The 24091-nt window shown below is 40.0% G+C and overlaps 1 pseudogene; it reads left to right on the top strand.

Annotated features, from left to right (window-relative positions):
- Positions 1-74: 74 nt before the first annotated feature.
- On the top strand, positions 75-23296 carry LOC142612087 (subtilisin-like protease SBT4.3; annotated as a pseudogene).
- The last annotated feature ends 795 nt before the right edge of the window (positions 23297-24091 follow it).

Here is a 24091-nt window from a genome sequence, read left to right as displayed (position 1 = left end):
GTATAAATACCATAGAGTTTTATCTCGTAAGGCATCAACTTAACACTCTTACAGGTGAACAAAGTTCAATACCAATGGCCAAGGCAATGCTACATATTCTTTTGCACACATTATGGCTTGCAGCTCTTCTGATGAGTTGCCATGGCCAGGAAAGGAAGGTACATTGGTTTTCATAGTTTAAATTTAATCTTTTAATGTCCAAAGTAATTCAACATGGTTTCTTTATTAAGGAGTTTGTGTTACGTACAGGTTCACACTGTATACATGGGAGAGAAGCCTCAAGGAGATTTTTCTGTCGCATCAACGCATCATTCCATGCTAGAGAGAGTACTTGGGAAGGTTTTATAACTTTTAGCCTGTCACTACTTAATGTCATAATTTATCACAAGTATTCCAGTTAACACCCTATAATTAGTGTTAGGAGTTATAATAGTTCAAAACTATGGCGATTAAAAGCTATGTACAGTTACTGTAATAACTAATAACCATGCTAGAGCCTAGAAGCTGATATGTGGTAATGCAAAGGCAACTTATATCTATCAAGGTATTATGGTGCATGATAGCGTTATGTTGAGTGAACGAGTATTTATTTTAAGATGTATCAACAGGAACCAAATAGTGATCTTGGACATGATTGAGATTGACACACAAAAACAGTGACAGACAATCTAAACAATTGTTTGGAGAAAAGTTTAGATTGAGCTGCAAAGTGTGAGCAATGTGACATTTTTAGATTATATAATAATCAAGAGACTTCTAGTTCACACTCCAAAACAGAATTACACTTCAAGGACATCGCTTTTATAACTGGAAACCACCCAAAAGGCTTAACTTGTTCATAGTGTAACATGCTTCATTCCTAATATAATTCCTTCCCATAACAGCTTTAACTTTTGAATTATCTCAAGCGTATACCTGTATTTTCAAATTGCAGTACTTCAACCGCCAAAGAGTCACTAATCTACAGTTATGGGAAGAGTTTTAATGGATTTGCAGAAAAATTAACTGATGAAGAAACTGCAAAATTCTTGGGTGAGTGTCAAACTAGTGGCAAGGAATGAAATTTTACTACCGTTTGTGTGCTAAAAGCAGTCGAAATGTGTTGCAGAAATGGAAGTTTCAGTGCTTCCAAACCAAATACTAGAGCTTCACGCTACAAGGTCATGGGACTTCATGGGTTTCCCCTCCAAAGGCAAAGTTGGAAGCCCTCATGAAGGAGATGTCATTATTGGGCTTCTTGACACAGATTATTATATTAAGCACACAATTGTCATCATCTTTCTTTGCATAAAAATCAAGCAAATGCTAAAATTTGCAAATTTTTCGCATCTGTTGTGTTACAGGAATCTGGCCAGAATCCGATAGCTTCAATGATGGACTCAGCTCCCCACCTAGTAGATGGAAGGGTAAATGCCAAGGTGCCAACTTCACCTGTAACAAGTGAGCTCTCTTTTTGCCTCGTACTTATGTGAGCATTGCCATGGGTCTAAACATCATTAGTCATTACTCATTAGATGAATAAGAATTAATGAAATTGAGAAAATTTCAAAGAAAAAAAAAATCGGCCATGTTAGTGACTATCTGAAGGCGTTGACTATTAAGCAGAGATACCATTGTGCAGTTTTTGGTATTAATGGAAAATAACCACCAACTAAAAAAAGGTTGCAATCCTAATTGAAACAAATAAAGATGAGTCGGTACATTTTGAAGATTTTTAATACTTGATACTCAAATCATAAGTGATTGTCTAAGATCCTTTTGGGACAGGGGACACAGGTTACTAATACATAACTTGAGGCACAAACTTAAGACATAAAAACTACATTAATCTTTTAGGCATTCATCTCAGATAGCTACAAATAAATTTTAAAATCACAGCAAGATCATTGGAGCTCGTTACTACAACAGTGAAGGCTTCTATGGCATAACAGACATAAAATCCCCAAGGGAATCCGAGGGTCATGGAACCCATACATCTTCGACAGCTGCAGGGAGGGAGGTAGCTGGAGTAAGCTACTTTGGGCTAGCTGAAGGAACTGCAAGAGGTGGAGTTCCTGGTGCAAGGATTGAAATGTACAAAGTTTGCTGGTCATCTAGATGTTACTCAGCAGACGTCCTAGCAGCATTTGACGATGCAATAGCAATGGAGTCGACATTATTTCAATGTCCCTTGGTTTCATTGGGTTTCCTCCGTACTTCAGACAACCAATTGCTATTGGGTCTTTCCATGCCATGAGAAAAGGCATCTTGACCTCAGCTTCTGCTGGAAACTCTGGGCCTTACCCACAAAGCCTTGCCAATCACGCACCTTAGATATTAACTGTTGCTGTCAGAACCATTGACAGAAAATTGGTTGCCCAAGTTGTGCTTGGCAATGGACAAGTCTATACAGTGAGTTTTCAATTGAACTTATTCTATTCAAAAGATAGCATTTCAATAGAGTAATCTTCACTAATACCATACTAAATCTTTGAATGATCTAATGAAGGGTATCGCCATTAATAGCTTCAACCTCAATGGAACACCACTTCCCTTGATTTGGGGTGGAGATGCCACAAACTACTCTGCAGATGCTGACCCGGATATTTCAAAATATTGCAATGATGGTACCATGAATTCATACAAAGTACAAGGAAAGATTGTTTTCTGTGAAGGTGTCGTCGATGGCTCTGGCATTCTATTAGCCAATGGTGTGGGAATCATTATGGCTCACTCACCCATTACTGATGTTGCTCACAACTTCCCTTTGCCAGCAACAATAATTAGTGTAGAAGATGGCCTCACAATTTTAAACTACATCAGATCAACTGAGTAAATAAATTTCTCTACTGATTATCTTTAAATCAATCGTTATGCATTGCTTACTTTCTTCATTATCGTAATGAAATACTTTGAACCCTTGATAGAACTCTAATTGCCACTTAAGGGGATAAAATTAAGATGGACAATTAGATTTTATAGAAGCGACTTTGGATGGTTGCACTAGGGTGATGGATGAAGAGAGTGGGTAATGCGACGACGTACAGACTAACCTTGATGGACGAACAGGATGATAGACAAACGCTAAAGTGGACGATGGCCAGCGCCATGTGGCACCCACATGGTTTACTTGGTCCTCAAGGAATCTAAAATGGAAATAACTTGGCTCCATGGTCAACCCTAAGCAACAAAATCTTCATATGGAAAGAATCCCATGAAATACGCACATTCATGAAGATCTTCTCTACAAGGAAACATTCCTCTCTGCCAAGGAACCAAGGTCGGTTCCCCACTACTATAAAAAAAGCCAAACCCTTCAGAAAACAGGTACACATAATTCATCCCAACTCTGGCACTCTAAAGTTGTGACAATCTCTTTGATTTAACCTTCGAAGGGTATTAGGCCAGTACCACACCGGTACTCTCTTGAGGTCTTTTTCTTTTTGGTGCTATGCAGGTGTTATTTCGGGCACGTAAGGACTGTGTAGCTTACTGACGATTTTCAGCATCATCAGTTGGCACTGTCTATGGGAAAGAGTAGGTAAGTCGTGCTGCTGTTTTCCCGACAAAAAGGTTGCATGGTGCTTATCCGCTCAATGGCAACCAACACCAACACCTAAGGAGACGAACCACGTACTGCGGTTCTTGAGAAACAAATTCAGACACTGGCAGCGGCAGTCGAACGCCTGACCAAGCAAAACCATGACTTGGAAGAGCAACTGCGCCAAAGGGACACCGAGCCTCAAGACCAAAAGGGGGAGTAGGAAGGCAATAGCCTTCAGCGCAACAACACCAAACAGAATTGAGAATGGCCGGAAGGCAGTAATGTTATGAGCAGGCAGATAGCCACGGACATCGCCCTACCGAACCTGGTCGTAGACATGCAGATGATGAAGGAGCAGATGGACTTGATGATGAACGCCCTCAAAGGGCAGGTGCTAAATGATCTCAACGATCTGGTGCACTGGATAGATTCACCCTTCACCGTACCTGTCACTTCATTTCCTTTACTGCCGAAGTTTCATATGCCGCAGATAAAGGCCTACGACGGGTCGAAGGACCCGTTAGACCACCTAGAGACGTTCAAGACCCTCATGCATCTGCAGGGCATAGCAGGCGAAATCATGTGCAAGGCCTTTCCCACTACACTTAGGGGTCCTGCGAGGGTGTGGTTTAGCAGGCTAACGCCAAACTCCATTAGTACCTTCAAGAAATTAAGCGCCCAGTTTGTCTCACACTTTATTAGGGGACACAGATACAAAAAGGCAACCACATGCCTAATGAACATTAAGCAGTGAGAGGATGAGATGCTAAGGTCTTACATCACCCGTTTTAACAAAGAGGCCCTCTCGATTGATGAAGCCGATGTCAAGATACTTGTGGTAGCATTCACCAATGGACTACGGAAGGGTAAGTTTTTGTTTTCTTTAAACAAGAACGATCTAAAGACTATGTCGGATGTGCTTTACAAGGCTACCAAATACATGAATGCGAAAGACGCGCTACTTACGCGAGAAGAAAAGCTTAGAAAGAGAGAAAGGCAGGAAGAGTCAAGATAGGAGAGAGGACAAAAGGCCATGAGGATGGGTGACAGGCGAAAAGATAGACTTTCCAAGACCCTTTCGGCGAGATTCACAAATTTCACTCCGCTGAACATTCCGATCGACCAGGTGCTAATGCAAATAAAGGATGAAGGATCGTTGACGTTTCTTGGCAAGTTGAATGGTGATCCCAACAAGAGGTCCAAGGATAAGTATTGTCACTTCCATCGCGACCATGGCCACGATACTTCCAAATGTTACGATTTGAAGCAGCAGATAAAAGCCCTAATCAGGCTGGGGAAATTGTAGAGGTTCAGAAGCAAAGAGAAGACGGACTAGCCACAAGAGCAGGGCCCCTAGAGGGAAAACAAGCGCCCCAAACCACTCGTCGAAGATATAAGAATGATTGTAGGGAGCATAGCAACTTCCTGTACAACTAAGAGGGCGCGCAAGACCTACCTTCGATTGGTTCAGAACATCCAGCTAACAAGTTTGGTCCCGCATGGATGACTCAGTGATTAGGTTCTCGAAAGAAGACACTCGACGTCTCCATCACCCATATGACAACGCACTTGTCATGAGTATATGGATTGATTACTACAACACTCATAGGGTCCTGGTCGATAACGGCAACTCCGCCGATATACTCTACTACCCAACATTCTAGCAAATGAGGATTGGGAGAGAACGACTGATTCTGACTAACGCACCACTCGTTGGGTTTGAAGGAACAAGGGTGTACCCACTAGGCACAGTCACCTTGCCCGTCACAGTTGGCGATTACCCCCAGCAGATCACCAAGGATGTTACGTTCCTGGTAGTAGACTGCTCATCTGCTTACAATGCCATCTTAGGCCACCCTACTCTCAATTCATGGAAGGCTGGAACCTCCACTTACCACCTAATGATCAAGTTCCTGACCGAGTACGAAGTAGGAGAGGTACGGGGTGATCAAGTAGCGGCGCGCGAATCCTATATCGCCATGCTAGAAATGGACGACCACTTACCGGCAATATGTATAGAGGAACAATGAACGGTGCCGAATACAATAGAAGAAATAGAAGAGGTCCCCCTTGACAACTCTAAACCCGAGAAAATGACCAAAATAGGGCCCTCTTATCTCTTCCTTCTCCAAGCTCGGGTTATAGAAGAAGGAATTGAGAAGAAAGTATCAGCAACAACTAGTTTTATTATGGAACAGCTCATGATGTTCATATCGATCTATTATGCGCCTCTGCATCTAGCATTGGATAGACCTCATACAATAACTTTCCTAGCTCTACCGTATCTTTTGTTTCATCTCTTACTAGCCTAGCAATCCACCAGGCCTTAATATCATTTCTAAAAGAAAACCAATACGTATTTGCCTGGAGCCACGAAGACATGCCCAGAATTGACCCTTCAGTCATTGTTTACCAGCTGAACGTATCGCCCTCTTTCCCTCCCGTCAGCCAAAAGAAGCAAGTGTTCACTCAAGAACAGGACCTAGCCATAGCAGAGGAGGTTCACAAGTTGCAGGAGGTAAGATTCATACAGGAAGTGTACTACCCCGACTGGCTAGCCAATGTGGTAATGGTTAAGAAAGCCAACGGAAAGTGGAAGATATGCGTGGACTTCACAGACACAGGGCATGCATAAAGACAGCGACCCACTCCCAAGGATTGATTTCTTGGTGGATTCAACAGCAAGACACCAGCTACTAAGCTTCATGGATGCATTTTTTGGGTACAACCAAATAAAGCTGGACGAAGCTGACCAGGAGAAGACTTCTTTCATCACAAGCCAGGGGCTTTTCTGTTATAAGGTGATGTTGTTTGGCCTTAAGAATGCAGGCGCGACGTATCAGAGGCTTATGAACAAGATGTTTATGCACTAGATTGGAAGGAACGTCGAAGTGTACGTAGACGACATACTAATAAAAAGCGTACGAGAGGATGACCACCTCGACGACCTAAAGGTGACATTCAAGATGCTCAGGCACTATAACATGAAGCTAAATCCAAACAAGTGTACGTTCGGGGTGACAACTAGGAAGTTCCTGGGATTCATGGTGACCTAAAGGGGTATCAAAGTCAACCCGGACAAGTCGGGCTATCATGGAGTTGGCACCACCAAAAACCATCAAGGAGGTACATAGTTTGAACGGTAAGATTGCAATGTTAAATAGATTCGTTTCAAGAGCGATGGATAAGTGTCTCCCCTTCTTCCGTATATTAAAAAAGGCTTTTGAATGGATAACCGAGTGTCAACGGGCATTCGAGGATCTAAAGGCATACCTTTCTTCCCCACCTTTTCTAAGCCCACCCAGACCAGGAAAGGAGCTCTTCCTTTACTTGGTCGTCTCCTCAACTGCTATCAATGCGGCTCTAGTCAAGGAAGAGGACGGGGCCCAAAAACCCGTATACTTCACAAGCCAAGCATTATAAAAGGCAGAAGAAAGGTACCCACCTATAGAAAAGCTCGCCCTAACGTTGGTAACTGCAACGCGTAAGCTCAACCCATACTTCCAAGCCCACATTGTAGTCGTCTTGGCAGAAAAACCGTTGCGAAGAGCAATGAGCAGTCCGGAGGTGGCTGGACAAATGGCGCTATAGACGATCGAGCTAAGTGAGTTTGATATACAGTATCATCCACGTACAGCCACAAAAGGGCAAGTTATCGCTGATCATTGCTAAATTCACCCACATGAATGAGCAAGGGGCAAAAAGGAACCCCCGATGGGTGATATACACAGACAGGTCGGCGATTAAACATGCAGGAGAAGCCAGTATAATGCTTCTCAGCCCTGAAGGAGACGAGGTCTAGTGCATGAGACTTGATTTCCCCATAACGAACAATGAGACTAAGGTGGAGTTTGGATACAGCTTATCTACGTTTGCGTCTGCTGCTGCTGCATTTTTTTTTTTTTTTTTCCTCCTGATGCACGGGTCAGGGGGGACAGAGGCTACTGTTCATGCTACTGTGCATGCTACTGTGCATGAACAGGAGCCGCATTTGCTCACTTTTCAGCCCATCTGTGGGTCCCGTGTACTGTTCACGGGACCCACAAACTTCACTTTACAAAATTTTTTTTATTAAAAATGGGTCCCACGGTACTATTCACACATTTAAAAATTATTTTGGTACAGTGTTTTCAGTTTTCAGTTTTCAGTTTTCAGCAATAAGCTCTATCCAAACGGACCCTAAGTACAAAGCTCTGATAGCATGACTAGATCTCGCGCAAGCAGCAAGGGCAACGGATGTGATAGTACGTTGCGACTCCCAAGTGGTCACTAGTCAGTTTACCGGCGGTTACGAATGCAGAAGAGAACGAATGAACGAGTACCTCGAAAAGGTGAATAATCGGATGTGCAACATCAATGCAGAATTCGTTCAAATCCCAAGGGAGGAGAACGAACAAGCAGATTGTCTTGCCAAGGCGGCGTCAGCAGATAACATGCCTTCCCCAAGCCAGGTACTTTTCTTTGTTCAGAACTCACCAATAATAAATGTAGTCAACATGCAGGAGATAGAAATCGAGGAAAATTGGACAACGCCAATTATTTCCTACCTAAAGGACAATTTGTTTCCCGATGATAAGGGAACCGCAAGGAAATTGAGAGTCTACATTGTACGATTCATACTGATTAAAGATGTCTTATACAAAAGAGTTTTCTCCCGCCCCTACCTGAGGTGCCTTGTCCCCGAAGAAGCAAACTACGTCATGAAGGAAGTCCACGAAGGAGTATGCGGGAACCACTCGGGGTCACGATCCTTAGTCCATAAGCTGATTAGGGCCGGATAATACTGGCCCACTATGCAGAATGATGCTCAAGCGTACATTAGGAAATGTGACAAATGTCAGAGGTTTGGCAACCTCATAAGGCAACCGATGGAGGAACTCATTCCAATGACAACCCTATGGCCCTTTGCTCAATGGGGGTTTGACATCATGGGACCGTTTCCTACAGTAGTCAGGCAACTAAAATTCCTACTAGTCGGCATAGACTACTTCACCAAGTGGGTAGAGGCCAAAGCCATAGCCACCATCATGGAGAAGAATGTACGCAATTTCGTATAGAGAAACATAGTTTGCAAATACGAAATACCTAGGGTCCTAGTCTTAAACAACGAGAAATAGTTCGATAACAAGGCATTCAGGGACTTCTGCTCACAGCTTGGGATCAAGAACCATTATTCGTTGCCTAAACACCCTTAGACCAAAGGATAGGTTGAGGTCATGAACCAATCCTTGCTGAAAATCATAAAGACTCAGCTCAAGGGGGCAAAGGGTATCTGGCCGAAAGAGTTACCGAGTGTACTATGGGCATACAAGAAGACGACAAGAACACCTACAGGAGAGACACCGTTTTGACTTGCATATGGTAGCGAGGCGGTCCTCCTAGCTGAGGAAGGTCTCAATAGTTATAGGGTAGAAAACCACAATGAGGAGAAGAATGACAAGGCGATGTGTCTACAGCTCAATTTAGTAGATGAGATCAAAGCGGCGGCTAAATAAAGGTTAGCACGATACCAAAGCCTTATGGCCAGACACTATAACTCCCGGGTGAAACACAGGGACTTCAAGGAAGGAGACATCGCCTTGAGGAAGGTAACGGGTGCCACCAAGGACCCCTCTCATGGGAAGTTAGGACCCAACTTGGAAGGACCGTATAAGGTCGCATCATGGCATAGGAAGGGCACATACTATCTTGAGACATTGGATGGAAAAAAGCTACAGCATCCCTAGAATGCAGAACACCTAAAAAGATACTACCAGTAGATAGGGGCGCAACTGCCGACACTCTTCATTTCCAGTTTATTTTTTCAAGTGATAGCTTTAGTTTTTATTATTATCTATGGTACTTTTAGAGCCCAAAGGGAAATTTTCTTGTTTTTCATAAACAATATTCTACTTGCATATCTATCATAATAAGAGAAGTTTATTCAAAACACATTGAATGTTTTTCGATGAAATTTATTCACCAAGTCCATAAACTGGACGAATCATCCTAAGAAGGATGAAGTTTATTCACCGAATCCATAAACTAGAAAAATCATCCTAAAAAGGGTGAAATTAAGTTAGTGAGTACTAAGAATGAAGTTTACTCCGTAAAGTGGATGGATCATCCTGCGTAGGATGAAGTTTATTCCTAAAAGGATGAGCTCTATTCACAAAATCCACAAAAGTGGACAGACCCATCTAGAAGGATGGGCTACATTCACCAAGTCCATAAAATGGACGGACAATTCTAAAAGGCTATCACCAAAACCACTAGAGTAGACGAACTCATCCAGGATGATGGGCTTCATTCACTAAGTCCATAAAGTGGACGGACAATCCTAAAAGGATTCCCACAAAGTTCACAGGAGTGGACAAATTCATCCAGAAGGATGGGCTACATTCACTGTACCTAAAAAGATGTGATACATTCACTAAGTCCATAAGATGGACGGATTCAACCATTGAGCATAAAAAGGACGAGTATATGGCAAACATATATATGATCAATAGCACCAATGCATTATAAAAAGCCCAATGAAAGGCGAAATGTCAACATGATCCCGCCTAAAAATAGGCGACAGTCAAATAAAGATTGTCTTACAAGAAATTTTTGCAAAGAAAACTAAAGAAAATCTAAATTTAACATAGTTTAATCTCCTACATCCTTGGCTTTCGGGTCATCGACAGGAGTTTTTTGGGCTGTAGAAGACAACCCTTCCTCGCTAGTAACGATGTCATCATTGAAAAGCTCCTTGGGACTCTCGAAGTAGATGGGCTGGGCTGGCATCTAGGCTTGAGGATTTATAGAGATGTAATTGAGGTCCAAATTCGAATAGAATGCCTTCACTTGATGTAAATAGTTATCAAATCCGTCAGCAAATGAGCTTCCAAGCTCCGCTAAGAGGGCGTCGAAGTCACGGTACTCTTATGCCGCATCCTCCTTAGCCTAACGGAGCTGGTCTTTGGAGTTCGTGATTTCCTTCTCCTTGTCCTCCAAGACCTTCTTCAACACCTCCGTCTGTTTCTCTATTTCACCCCTCACTTGCTCAGACAAAGCAAGCTTCTTCTCTTGGACCACTTTCCATGCCTGCAGCTCTTCCAGTTCTGCTGCCGTCTTCTTTGCCCATGTCCTACCCATTCCAAGGTTGTCTCATGGGAGAGGCAACAGTCCATTAGACCCTTCATCATCACCAAGCCCTGCAGAGCAATGGAAGGGTTAAAAAGGAGACGAACATATGTTGACAAACACAAAGAGACGGAAGGAAAAAAAAAATTTACTTCCATAGCGCTGAAGAGCCCTGTCTCCCCCATCGCCTCCATCGCATGATTGCCTAAATCCTCATAGTCGTCTCCCTTGATAATGGATGACAACTGTTCATGGGCATACTGGGAGTCTTCGCGGAGAAGGAAGGGTGGCTTTGGGGCATCCGGAACCTGACCCTTCATTAAGCCCTTGCCTTTTCCCGAGCCAAGAAGCATGGCCATCTCCTCAGCTTCGGTCTTTGTCCCGACAGTTGGCTCTGTTATTTTAGGCTTCTTCGGGGGACAATCAGATTTTTTCGACAGCCTCTTCTTAGACGGAGAAATCTGAGCGACGGGTTTAAGGGGCTAATCACCCTTGATGAAGGCCCTCCGTCTGCTGTCTTCCATTTCTACATGGACGGAAAGAACGAGTTAGTCGAATTGCGATTTGGTAAAAAAATATGATTAAGGGAGACGGTCTTACGCTTACCTTGATCGTTGTAGCGACAGGCAACTTTGGTCAGTTGGGGACCGTCGCAGTACCAGTGGATTGTGTTCAAGGTGACGAGCTTGGCCCAAGTCCTTCTCTTTAACTTAATCACAAATATTTTTTCCAAAAAACTCCATTGCTCCAAGGTCACTAATGGACGGTCTTGGGCTGCAAAAAAGCGAGGACAGTTAGACAGAGATGGCAAATAAAAAGATGGAATTCAAAGAGGACGGATCCTTACCAAACGGAGGCATTATGCCCCAAGTTTTGTCCACAAGCATAAACTCCTGATCGTCAGGAAGACACATCCAGTTGTCACCCTGCATGAAGAAGTAACGACTCTTCCAGTTCTTGTTGGAGTCTGGAGTGTCGCATGCCAACCTAAGTACAGGCTTCCTTGGTAGGAAGATGTACATACCTCTGGATTGAACAATTTCGGACGGACGATAACAATGAAAGAACTCCTCCACCATCATCATTCGCACCCCGTCACTGAAAACTTCGTAGACGACTTCAACACCTATGAAGACCCTCCAAGCATTTGGGGAGATCTGGGTGATGGCAACTCCGAGGTATTGGAGAAGGCAATAGTGTAGAGCACTAAGAGGGAATCAGAATCCAGCCTTGAACATTTGCTCGTATACACCAACATCTCTAACCTCGTCGTAGTAACATTTCTCGGACTTTCGAGGTAGACGGATGGGAATGTTGGCTAGGATCTAATACCTATCCCTAAAGGTTTCAAACTGCCTTTCCTTGACGAATGAGTTAAAATCGTTCACCGTTTACAAAGGGAGGATAATGAATTCCCTGAGGCCGTTTGGGCCTATCACAGATTGGACAGGAGGATCAACATAAATGACATTATAACTGGTTGAACCACCACTTGAGCCTCCCTCTGAACCTACCACATCCACATCTTTATCCTCCTCTATAGGAGAATTGGCAGACGGATCCCTTTCATCATAAGAAATGCTAGGGTCGTCATGACCAGACGGGTACACTTTATCATAGCCTGCTCCATCGCGGACCCACGATTGATCACTCAATGGACTAGACATCTGTCACCTACACGTGACGGGTAAACCCTAAGACTCCTTATAGGTCTATGAAGACAACGAGCTAACAAGCTAAAAAACAAAAATTAAAAATTAAAATGATAAAGGGCAACGGGTGCTTACCTGTTGAAGATTATATGGAAGAGACGGATGTCATATAGCTGACGAGTAAAACTGGTAGATGGCCTCTAAGAAACAATAGAAAAAGTACAATAGATGGTAACGCTCTGGCTCTCAAATTTTACGGAAAGTAAAAATGAGAAGGGCAAGCCGTAGATATATATAGACGGAACGGCACGGAAGACGAAGGGACACATCGATTCAAGCGATTAACTAATAGGAACGTGCCATGTGCCCCTATTTCATTAAATGCACTAGTCTAGCCTGTCCAATCAAGACGCGTCTCCTAAAAAGCTGTGTTGAACTGTCACTCTAAGGGTCCATCTAGGAAACATAGAAACGGACCCATAGAGTGGGGGGCAGCTGAAGGGGATAAAATTAAGATGGACGATTAGATTTTACAAAAGCGATTTTGGATGGTTACACTAAGGTGATGGATGAAGAGAGTGGGTAACACGACGACGTACGGACTAACCATGATGGACGGACAGGATGGTAGACGGACGCTAACGTGGACGATGGCTAGCACCACGTGGCACCCACATGGTTTACTTGGTCCTCAAGGAACTTCAAATGGAAATAACTTACGCTTCACGATTAACCCTAAGCAACAGAATCTTCATATGGAAAGAATCCCATGAAATATGCACATTCATGAAGATCTTCTCTACAAGGAAACATTCCCCTCCACCAAGGAACCAAGGTCAGTTCTCACTACTATAAAAAGGCCAAACCCTTCAAAAAACAGGCACACATAACTCATCCCAACTCTGGCACTCTAGAGTTGTGACAATCTCTCTAACTTAACCTTTGGAAGGTATTAGGCCACTACCACACCGGTACTCTCTTGAGGTCTTTTTCTTTTTGGTGTTGTGCAGGTGTTGTTTCAGGCATGTGAGGACTGTGCAGCTTACTAACGATTTTTAGCATTATCAGCCACTATTCTGGTTTGTGAGACATGGAAGGATGTCATGGCACCTAATGTTGTATCATTTTCATCCAGGGGACCCAACCCTATTGCCCTAGACATTCTCAAGGTGATATAGAAAATTAGTACATAGTTTACAAAATTGTTTCCATCTATAATATTTGTTTTAGTTTTAGAACATGGCTTAATATGTTATAATTATGTTTGGTTGATATATATGCAGCCTGATCTCACAGCCCCTAGAGTAGATATTCTTGCTGCTTGGCCTCTTGTGGCTCCAACTTCCATGGACCAAGATGACACTAGGAGTGTCAAATTCAACATAATTTCTGGGACATCAATGTCATGCCCTCACACTAGTGGTGCAGCTGCCTATGTTAAGGCTGCCCATCCAAACTAGTCACCTGCTGCCATTAAATCTGCCTTTATGACCACAAGTGAAGTAACAAACTTGACTTCTAGAACATGATTATGTTCAAGACTATTGCCTTACTGAAAATGTTAAATTCCCCTAATTTTACTATAAAATTGACATGAAAATCCCAAGAAAATGGAATAAAGATTAATTAAACATGCCTTGCTATCTACTATTTTGTTGGAAGCATTGAACCTTATAGATTATGAAAGAAATTAGCCACACTGATATGAAAAACATTATAAATCATTGTCTACTCTCTCTCAATGACCTAACCTTTGTCATGAATAGCTTATATTGTGGACCCAAAGAAACATGAAGACCTTGAATTTTGCTTATGGATCCGGTCACATCAACCCATTGCAAGCAGTAAACCCTAGGCTCGTCTATGATGCATATAAGGCAGACTACATAAACTTTCTATGCATGCATGGCTACAATACCACCATGTTAAGACTCATCACAGGAGACAACAACAGCTTTTACACTACCTCAAAGCCTGGAAGAGCATGGAACCTTAACTATCCTTCATTCTTTGTTGCCATGGAAGATGGCCAGCAGATTATGGCTATATTCACTAGGACAGTCACCAATGTTGGCCCACCAAACTCAACCTACACTCTTAGTACATATATACAAGCCTCTATTAATGTTACTATGGAACCGTCTATGTTGTCATTCTCTGCCATTGGAGAGAAAAAATCATTTATAATGCAGGTTTATGGTCCAAAGATTGCACTATTAGGTTCTAAGTACTTAGGAACTAATGTATTAGAACTCTAATGTGTATTGTTGGCAAACCATGATCAAAATAGGTGTTTAGTCTTATTTTAGACTTGCTCAAAGCATGTCATTCATGTAAAGTTGGAATCGAGTTAACTGTAGAAGTTACTGTGCATTTCTTCCTGACTCGATCGATCGAGAATTAGACTTGACCGATCGAAAGTCATCAAGATTTTTTTTTCCTGCAGATTTTTCAACTCTGCCCTAAGCCCATATGACGTGCAGGGTTTTATCCCTAGGTATAAAAGGAAAACCCTAGCCACGTTTTTGAGGTTACTCATATTACTGTTTGTGTGAATCTCTTGTGAGATCTGAGAGGTGCTTGCCTTCACACAAGTTTAGGATTATCAAGAAGGAGATTTCTTCAAGAACTTGATGATCATTTAGTTGCTGCCATAAGAGCTTAACGATACACAAGCGGGAGTGCTTGTACTTGCTAGAGAATCCAAGAAAGAACGAGTCCGTGGTCTCGGAGCTTGCACGTGGTTGTGTCAATAAGTTTTCTACTGGTGGGTAGTAATAGGATGTTAGTAGTCTATGTCGCTATTGTACAAACTTCGATTCTTTCATAGTGGATTCAGGTTTACTTTGAGGATAGCTAGGTTAAATCCTCCCCAAGTTTTTTACCGGTTTGGTTTTCCTAGGTCATCATATCTTTGTGTTTTCTATATTCCGCACTTTACATTGATATGATCATGTGATTGTGTTAACCTAGATCTAGAATTTGGACTAAGTAATAACTTGGCTTGTTAACTAGGTTAATTCATTTATGTTTTAAGGGGTCTAAATAACTCTACAAGTGGTATCAGAGCGGGTAGCTCTTGTGTGTAGATCTTTTGATCTCAGAGCTGATCCTTGACCCCTGTTGTCATGAAACACGGACACTCTCTTATTATTCCTCCTCACTTTGATGGGAATAATTATGCTTACTGGAAAGTTAGGATGAAAACTTTCCTGAAATCCATTGATGAAAGAGTCTGGAACTCCGTTGAATACAGATGGGAGAAGCCCATTACTCTTGTGAGTGAGTGGTAAACTTCTCAAAAAGAAGCAGCAGCCTTCAATAGCAAAGCTATGAATGCTATCTTTAATGCTGTTTCTATGGAGGAATTTAAGAGATTCTCTAATGTTGAGCTTGCTCACACTACTTGGAATATCCTCCAGACTGTGCATGAAGGCACAAAGGCAATTAAGATCAATAAATTGTAACAATTAACAACCAGATTCGAAAGCATTAGGATGTCTGATGATGAATCTTTTGATGAATTCTATGCTAAACTAAATGACATTGTTAATTCTGCATACAACTTAGGTGAAATCTATGATCAACCTAAAATTGTTAGGAAGATTATTAGATCTTTAACTAAAGATTTTAGACCCAAAGTGACTGCCATCACTGAGAGCAAGGATGTGGACTCCATCCCTGTTGACGAACTTGTAGGATCTCTTTAGTCCTATGAGTTGAACCTACCCAAAACTAGCAAATCCAAATCAATGGCTCTTAAGTCTGTTGATGATGTTGATACTGGTGGATTTGATGATGAACTCTCTACTTCAGAGATAGCTTACCTTGCCAAGAACTTTAGGAATTTCCTTAGAAATAGAAATAGAATGGCAAGAGGTAAAAACACTGATGAACCTAGAAATTTTAGGAAGAATGATCCCACTTAACAAAATTGAAAAACCTAGAGAAAAAGTAGGTCAATCTTCTAATAATTCTATGGGTCCTCAATGTTTTGGATGTTAAGGGTATGGTCACATGAAATCTGAATGTCCAACATTCTTGAGGTCTAAGGGTAAGGCTATGGCTGTAACCCTAAGTGATGATGAAGTTTTTGATGATGAGTCTGGTTGTGATGAGGATGGAAACTTCATTGCTATCACTGCTACTGCTGTAGTCAATGAAAGTATGATTGTTGAAGAGAACCCTTCTGATGGGAAACTCTCTGAGGATGCAACTCTTCAAGAAACCTACAATAAACTTTGCAAAGTTGCTGCAAAGGATGTCATGAGTGTTGAATTAGGCTTAAAGAAAATTGCATCTCTTGAGCTTGATAAGAAAAATTTGCTTGTGAATTTGTTTGATGCTATTGAACTTTTGAATAATGTGAAGACTAAGAATATGCTTTTGCTTGATAAAGTCAAATCTTTGGAACATGAACTATCCGTTGCTAGAGAACAAACTAAACTTGATCAGATGTTGAGTGTTCAAAAGTCTCCTTCCGAAAAAACTGGTTTAGGTTTTGTAGAAAGCATCAATGTGTCTGCACCAAATTCCACAATTTTTGTTCCTTCATCTTCTTCTGAACCCCCTGTGAGTGAGGTTGTGAGTGAGGTTGTCAAATCCCTTGTGCGTGAGGTTGTCAAACCTATAGAAGCTTCACCTCTCAAGAAGATTAGGGTTGATCTGAAAAAATCTAAACCTAAGAAGTCTACCCTTTCTAAGAACAAGTCACATGATAAGCCTGCATCGGTTTGTCATTTCTGTGGCAAGTCTAGGCACATTCGTCCAAACTGTTACAAGCTTCAAGCTATTAAGAGAGCAAACAAACCAAAAGTACATGTGCCTCAAGCACAAGATCCTATGGTACTTATTGGTGAGTTGGTAAAGGCTCTAAACCTTTATTCCAATTCTGGAGTTGGAAATCATTCTAATATGAATAAGAACTTCAATGCTTGAGGTGCATCTAAAAGGCTTTGGATGCAAAAGGCTTAATCTAATTGAGTCTTTCTGACATGGTCCTTGTGCTTCATTGCTCTACTCTTTGTGACCATCTTTTTTGTTTTTTTTTTGTTCTCTTTGTTTTTCTAGGATTTGCATTGCATAACATTCACGCATTTTATTCTAGGATTATCTTTGTTTTTTTATATAAAAAATAAAAATAAAAGGGAAAAGGGAAGCAATATGCGTTTTGCATTTATTTTCTTAGTTTTGAAAACAAGGTTGATCAATTTATTTTCACACAATATGTCTATGTACTTTGTTTAGCTTGGATGAGCTTATTTCTTGCACTTTACTAGTTAAAGTTTTGTAGTGCATGTTGTGTGGGAAGATGTTTGTAATTTTTTATTACTTTGTCTTGATCTTGAAGTCACATGTCTTTCACTGTCGAACTTGATCCTTTTGAGAAAAGCATAAATAACCACCTCACCACTGTTCACTAGCCAATCATGAACACCTTAGTGCATATCATAAGATTTTGTACTTGAGAAAGTGTAGCACATGCACAAAAAGAACATAAGGTGTAGTCTCAATTTAATTGCTTAAAATTGGTGTGTACATTATTGGACTTCATGCTAAATCAAATAAATAAAATTTGTGTGTGCGTTATGAGGCAAAATCAAGAAACTTACATGATTGTAAGCTTATGATCTAGGAGATGTGGGAGTTATATGATGTAACTCTTTAGGTGATAATCTCTTTCAAATTCTTTGTGATGAATTTTGTAGACTTTGTGGTTGATTTCCACTTACATATCACCACACATGTATCTCAAGTTTTTGCTAGTTGCACACACTACACAAGTTGCCCTTTGCTAAACTTTGTACATGTTATTGTGTGTGTTTTTGGTCTGACCAACCAAGTTTGAAAATGCCTTGAGTTTTATGCAAAATAGATTTGATGCTTGAGAATTCAAAGAAAATGTTTGAAAATCTTAATTTTGGGAAAACTAAGTTCAAAACATGTGTTTTTGAAAAGTATTTCATCTTATACTCATGCATTTTATACATAACATTCAATGTTTTGAGGAGTTTTTGCATCAATTGCTCTATTCTTTCAAAAATTGTGTTTTCCATAATTTCAACCGGTCGAACCTGTTTTTCGATTGATCGAAATTGCAATTAAATTTTTTTTGGTCAACCTCTGTCTGTTTCGATCGGTGCTCGATTGGTTTTCGATCAATCGAAGTATTTTCGACCGATCGAATTTGTTTTTCGATCGATCGAAAATCGTGTAGAGACTTTTTTAAAAGGATTCTTTTTCATGCGTTATTTTAACTTTTCAAAAGATTTTCGACTTTTTCTCTCTCTATACGATCCGATCAAGGCTTCAATCCAAATTTTTGTTGTTTTCCTCCGTTCTTTTTGCAAGGTTTTTCTCTCCCAAGGCTGGTAAGACCTTTATACCCTTTCTTTTGCATTTTATTTCATGTTTCATGCATATATTCATGCACTTAAGGGAGATTTTTGGAACTCAGAATATTTTGGGGTTTTCGATGTTTCAAGCCATATTTTCTAAAATTGATCAATGGGTTTTTGTGTTACAATGTTATCATCATGATCTATGGTGTTTAATTTGATCAAATTGGTGTTTTGTGAAGAATTGAAAATTCTAGGGCTTGTATTTTATCCAAATTGGGGATTTTGTTCAAATTGAGTTTGATTGATGAAATTGTCTTGTTGGTTTGATATTTTTTATCATTATAAACTGTTACCTAACTTGTGTGATGATCAATTGGTCAATTGAGTAAAATTTCTACAAGTGGTTTTTCAAAATTTTGGAGTTTATGTTTTAAACTCTATGCTCAAGCCAATTTTGTGATTCTAAACTTAAAAATTGAACTTGTTGTCACTACATTAGAGCATGCATCATGACATTTATCTGTTCATGCATCATATAGATTTTTTATATATTTTTGTTATGCTAACTTGCAGTCTGCCCTTGTGTTTTGTGTTGCTCTTTCTCTTGTGTCTCTGTCCCTACTCTAGCACCATGCCTAGGAAGACTAGAGCCAATAGGTCATCCACCTTCACTTCTGACCCTTCCTTTGAGAGTGACAAATTCTTGAGTGCGAAGCACCAAGAGATCTTTGAGACCCTTAACCTTAAGAGAAAGATTTGGGCTGAGAGTAGGGTTTTGTTAGATGAGCTTGATCCTGCCATTAGGGCTAACTTTGAGCATCAAGGCTGGTTGCCTCTTCTGGATTTTTATTCCCCGCCTCCAGTCATCTTGATTAGAGAGTTCTATTCGAACCTCTCTATTCACCCCTATGATTCCGGCACTCTTGTGAGGAGTTGGATTCGTGGTGATGAGTACACCATTGTTCGCGTAAAATAATCTGCAAGCGCATAGAATCGTAACAAGTAGTAAAGTATTTTTAGAAAACGAATGTCGAACCCACAGGGAATAACTATGTTATTGAATACTGAAATTCACTAAATTAATTACTATTTGAAAAATCGAAAATAAATGGAATGTTCTACTATCTAAATTAAATTAAACTATTCAATAAAAATAAATCTACGAATAAAAGATTAACAAAATGCAAAAATCTAAAAGTGTAAAAATATGATAAGAATGGATCTAGAGCAGTTGATTTCACTTAACAAATCCCACACAACTTATTCTTCCTAATTATTAAATTCTAATAATCTCCCGTTGATGATTAAAAATTCCTATTCAATATCTTCCCTCGAATAATATCAAAAATATATTCAACTAACAATTCCATATCTCTATGTGAATTTAATTAATTAGAGACTCATTACGTACTTTGAATTTTCTGAAAAATCACACTAATCACGGTAAAGCATCTCTACTTTCGCTCAACTAATGATGTTTAATTCTAGAACTAAAATAACAAATCACCTCTTGGTCTCATTGTAATTCAATTGATCAAACAATAATTCGTAAAAAATTAGTAAGCATTAAGAATAAGAATTAAACACTCAATCATGGAAATATTATAAATAAAATAACTCAAAATATAAATTGTGTGTTCATTGCTAGACTACATCAACGCTCTAGAAAATAAATTTGGTTCATAATAAAATTGAAAAGAAAACAAATAAAACTTATGTTTTTCATCTGAATCGGTTGATCAACATGAAGCTCTCGCCTTTGTCCTCAGATCCTCCTCTTCATAATGACTCCCAAAACAAGTTCTTCTATGCGGCACCCCCTTTTCCTCTCTGGTTTTCTTTCTTTTTTTCCTAAAGAGCCTTTAAATAGGTCAAGGAATCCTATTCTCGTTTAGAGAAAATCTCAAATTTTTAGGCTTCACTTAACCGACGATTTTGGCCCATTTAACGTCAGAATTTGGACTTTTGGTAAACTACAAAGTTGTAGCCCTTTAAGTTAAATTTCCATCCCAATTTGAATCATCTCTATTGGATATCTGATTCGAAAGTTATGCCAAAAATACTACTGATGTCCATGTTGGAATCCTAATCCGAATTGGACTTGGATTTGGTGCAAATTTCCTTTGATTCCTTGCTCCACTTGGACTTGAATTTAATTGGGTTGGTCTTCTCTTGAATTCATGTTTGGCTAGATGAAAGTTGGCTTGATTCAATTGGCTTAGCCCCACTTTGCATGTAAAAGCTCTTGTTACCTACAACACAAAGATATTATATAATCAGTAACAAAATAACATAAAAGTAAGGCTAAATATGTAGATATGTAAGGAATTTATTGTATATATTTCATGCTCATCAACCATTATCCCTTCTGTAGTGGCTAATGCTCTTGAGGTGCCTCTTGTTCAGCATCCTGTTTACCCCTACGATGTGTCTCCTCCCCTAGACGACATCATGTCATACATCACTAGTACTTCTATCCGGTGGGGTTCTAATCCTTGGATCTCTTCTGCTGAGCTCACTAAGTCTACCTATCTTATCTTTAGGATAGCGTGTCATTCCTTGTGGCCTATTTCGCATCTGCCACCATTTCTTTGGAGCGATGTGCATTTTTGTATGCTCTAGTTACCGATGCTCCTATTAGTTTTTCTCATCTATTTCTTCGTTCCTTGAACGAAGTTTATAGGAGTTCCTTTATGGCTCATGCTCTTTTTCATCCTATTTTCATTCATAGGATTTTGTTGTTTTTAGGTTTGTCTGACTTCCCCGCTTCTGAGCCCGTACGCGTTATTGCTCCCATAGGTGCCACTTTTCTTAGGCAGAGAGCTACTCAGATGAGAGAGTGCTCTAAACGTCCTAGAGTTGAGCCTTCTAGTACTGCACCCCCTTCTTCTTCTACAGGTGTTCCTTCTGGTAAGGAGTTTGCTGATCCTGTAAGTGATGCTGCTACTGCTGACCCTCCACCATCTACTTCGGATGACTTTGACATTCGTCGTACTTTGAAGTCTGTCGTGACCGTCCAGGTGGCTCATGGTCAGATTTTGGTGAACATCCTTGATAAGATTCGTGCTTTGTGAGCAGATTTGGCAGTTCCTAGACGTTTGTCTTCACCACCTCCTTTTGATGATGGTTTCTGATTTGCCCTTTGGCATTCAGTCACAAAAAGGGGAGTAGATTAGATTGTATCTAGTCAGGGGGAGTTTTGGAGAGTTTTTTTTGTGAGTCTGTGGAGATTAGATTGTATCTAGGTGCCTCACTTTGTATTTACTTTTTTGGCTCTTGATGTATTCTTATTAGGGGGAGATACATTCATTTTTTTATATGTTTCTTGTTTCACTACTTATTGACTTATGTCTATGAGTTTGTCATTGTTATATGTCTTTATTTTGTGTTTTGTGAATTCAAGATTTTATTTTATTTACTTGTATTTTCCACACATATGTTTATGCATTTTGTTTAGTGTTTCAGAAAATATACAGGTCAATTCAATTGAGCTGCTGTCTACACTTGCAACTGATGGATAGTAGTTAGGATTGAATTTGGTATTATGGGCATTTTTTTGTAAAGGGCTTTTCTTTGTAAACTTTGAGCTGTTAGTTGTGTTTTGTCACGGATTTCCAAAGGGGGAGTAGGGGAGTTTGTTAGGTTCTAAGTACTTAGGAACTAATGTATTAGAACTCTAATGTGTATTGTTGGCAAACCATGATCAAAACAGGTGTTTAGTCTTGTTTTAGACTTACTCAAAGTATATCATTCATGTAAAGTTGGAATCGAGTTAACTACAAAAGTTACTGTGCATTTCTGCCTGACTTAATCAATCGAGAATTTGACTCGACCGATCGAAATTCGTGCAGATTTTTTTTTCTACAGATTTTCCAACTCAGCCCTAAGCCCATATGATGTGCAGGGTTTTATGTTTTGCCCTATGTATAAAAGGAAAACCCTAGCCATGTTTTTTAGGCTGCTCATATTGCTGTTTGTGTGAATCTCTTGTGAGATCTGAAATGTGCTTGCCTTCACACAAGTTTAGGATTATCAAGAAGGAGATTTCTTCAAGAACTTAATGATCATTCAGTTGCTACCATAAGAGCTTAACAATACACAAGCGGGAGTGCTTGTACTTGCTGGAGAATCCAAGAAAGAAAGAGTTCGTGGTCTCGGAGCTTGCACGTGGTCGTGTCAGTAACTTTTCTACTAGTGAGTAGCAATAGGATGTTAGTGGTCTAAGTCGCTATTGTAAAAACTTCGATTCTTTCATAGTGGATTCAGGTTTACCTTAAGGATAGCTAGGTTAAATCCTCCTCAGGTTTTTTACCAGTTTGGTTTTCCTGGGTTATCATATCTTTGTGTTTTTTATATTCTGCACTTTACATTGATATGATCATATGATTGTGTTAACCTAGATCTGGAATTTGGACTAAGTAATAACTTGGCTTGTTAACTAGGCTAATCCATTTGTGTTTTAAGGGGTCTAAATAACTCTACATGCACAACAGCCAATCATATCTGGAGCAATCATTTTGAAATATGGGCATTATACGGTCAAAATCCCGCTTGTAGTATACATAATTCTCCCTGGTACTCTTTACCCTTCCGCCTCAATGTCTCAAAAGAAAGCAAATTTCCAAGGGTCTTCCATGTATCACAAGAATGGGATCCTCAAACACAAATATTGACAATAAGTCTAGGGGCCCAAATTTTCATACCATTTTTTTTCCACAATTGTTTGAGGTCACAAGTTACATTAACAGTAAACAATAAATTTACATGGCCAAATTGTGACCTGTTAGCATATAAGTAAGTATTGTAACGAAGTGACTCTTGCTCACCCGACATGATTATGGTTGTGTAAGTGGTGGACTTATGAAATAACAACTTTTCAATGCAACAATTGTGAAATATGTTGTGAAAGAAATTGTTTTAACATCACTAGTATTGAGATTTGTATCTGCAGTTGGGAAAGCATGTCAAATTTGTATTGTCTTTACAAGTTGAACTAGAATTGAAATAACAAAACTGAATGTCGAAGGCACCTCTCTTAGTCTCTATGCCCTTCTCTTGTCCCTATCATTGGCATTGTTGATCTATGAATGTGTTTGGATTCAAGGCTGCGTTTTGCGTTTTGCGTTTCAAGTTTTTTTTTTTTTTTTTTTTTTTTCAAGCCGCAGATGTTGACCAGTCTTCCGTGAACAGTGTATCCGTGCACTGTTCACGGACCCACAAATTTCACTTTTCAGCCACTTTTTCATTAAAAATGGGTCCCGCGGTACTATTCACACATTTTAAAATTATTTTGCTACAGTGTTTTCAGTTTTCAGTTTTCAGCAATAAGTTCTATCCAAACGGACCCTATATATCTCTAAATAAATATTTATATCTATCTTACACAAAATGGAAAACATGAAAAGTTTAAATATCATTCTAGCATAACTTTACAATCTACTAAAAATAAAGAAAAATTCAATTTTATA

This window comes from Castanea sativa, chromosome 10 (genome assembly GCF_040712315.1).
Source record: "Castanea sativa cultivar Marrone di Chiusa Pesio chromosome 10, ASM4071231v1".
NCBI classification, from domain to species: Eukaryota; Viridiplantae; Streptophyta; class Magnoliopsida; order Fagales; family Fagaceae; genus Castanea; species Castanea sativa.
This window is presented reverse-complemented; position numbering and strand designations above follow the sequence as displayed.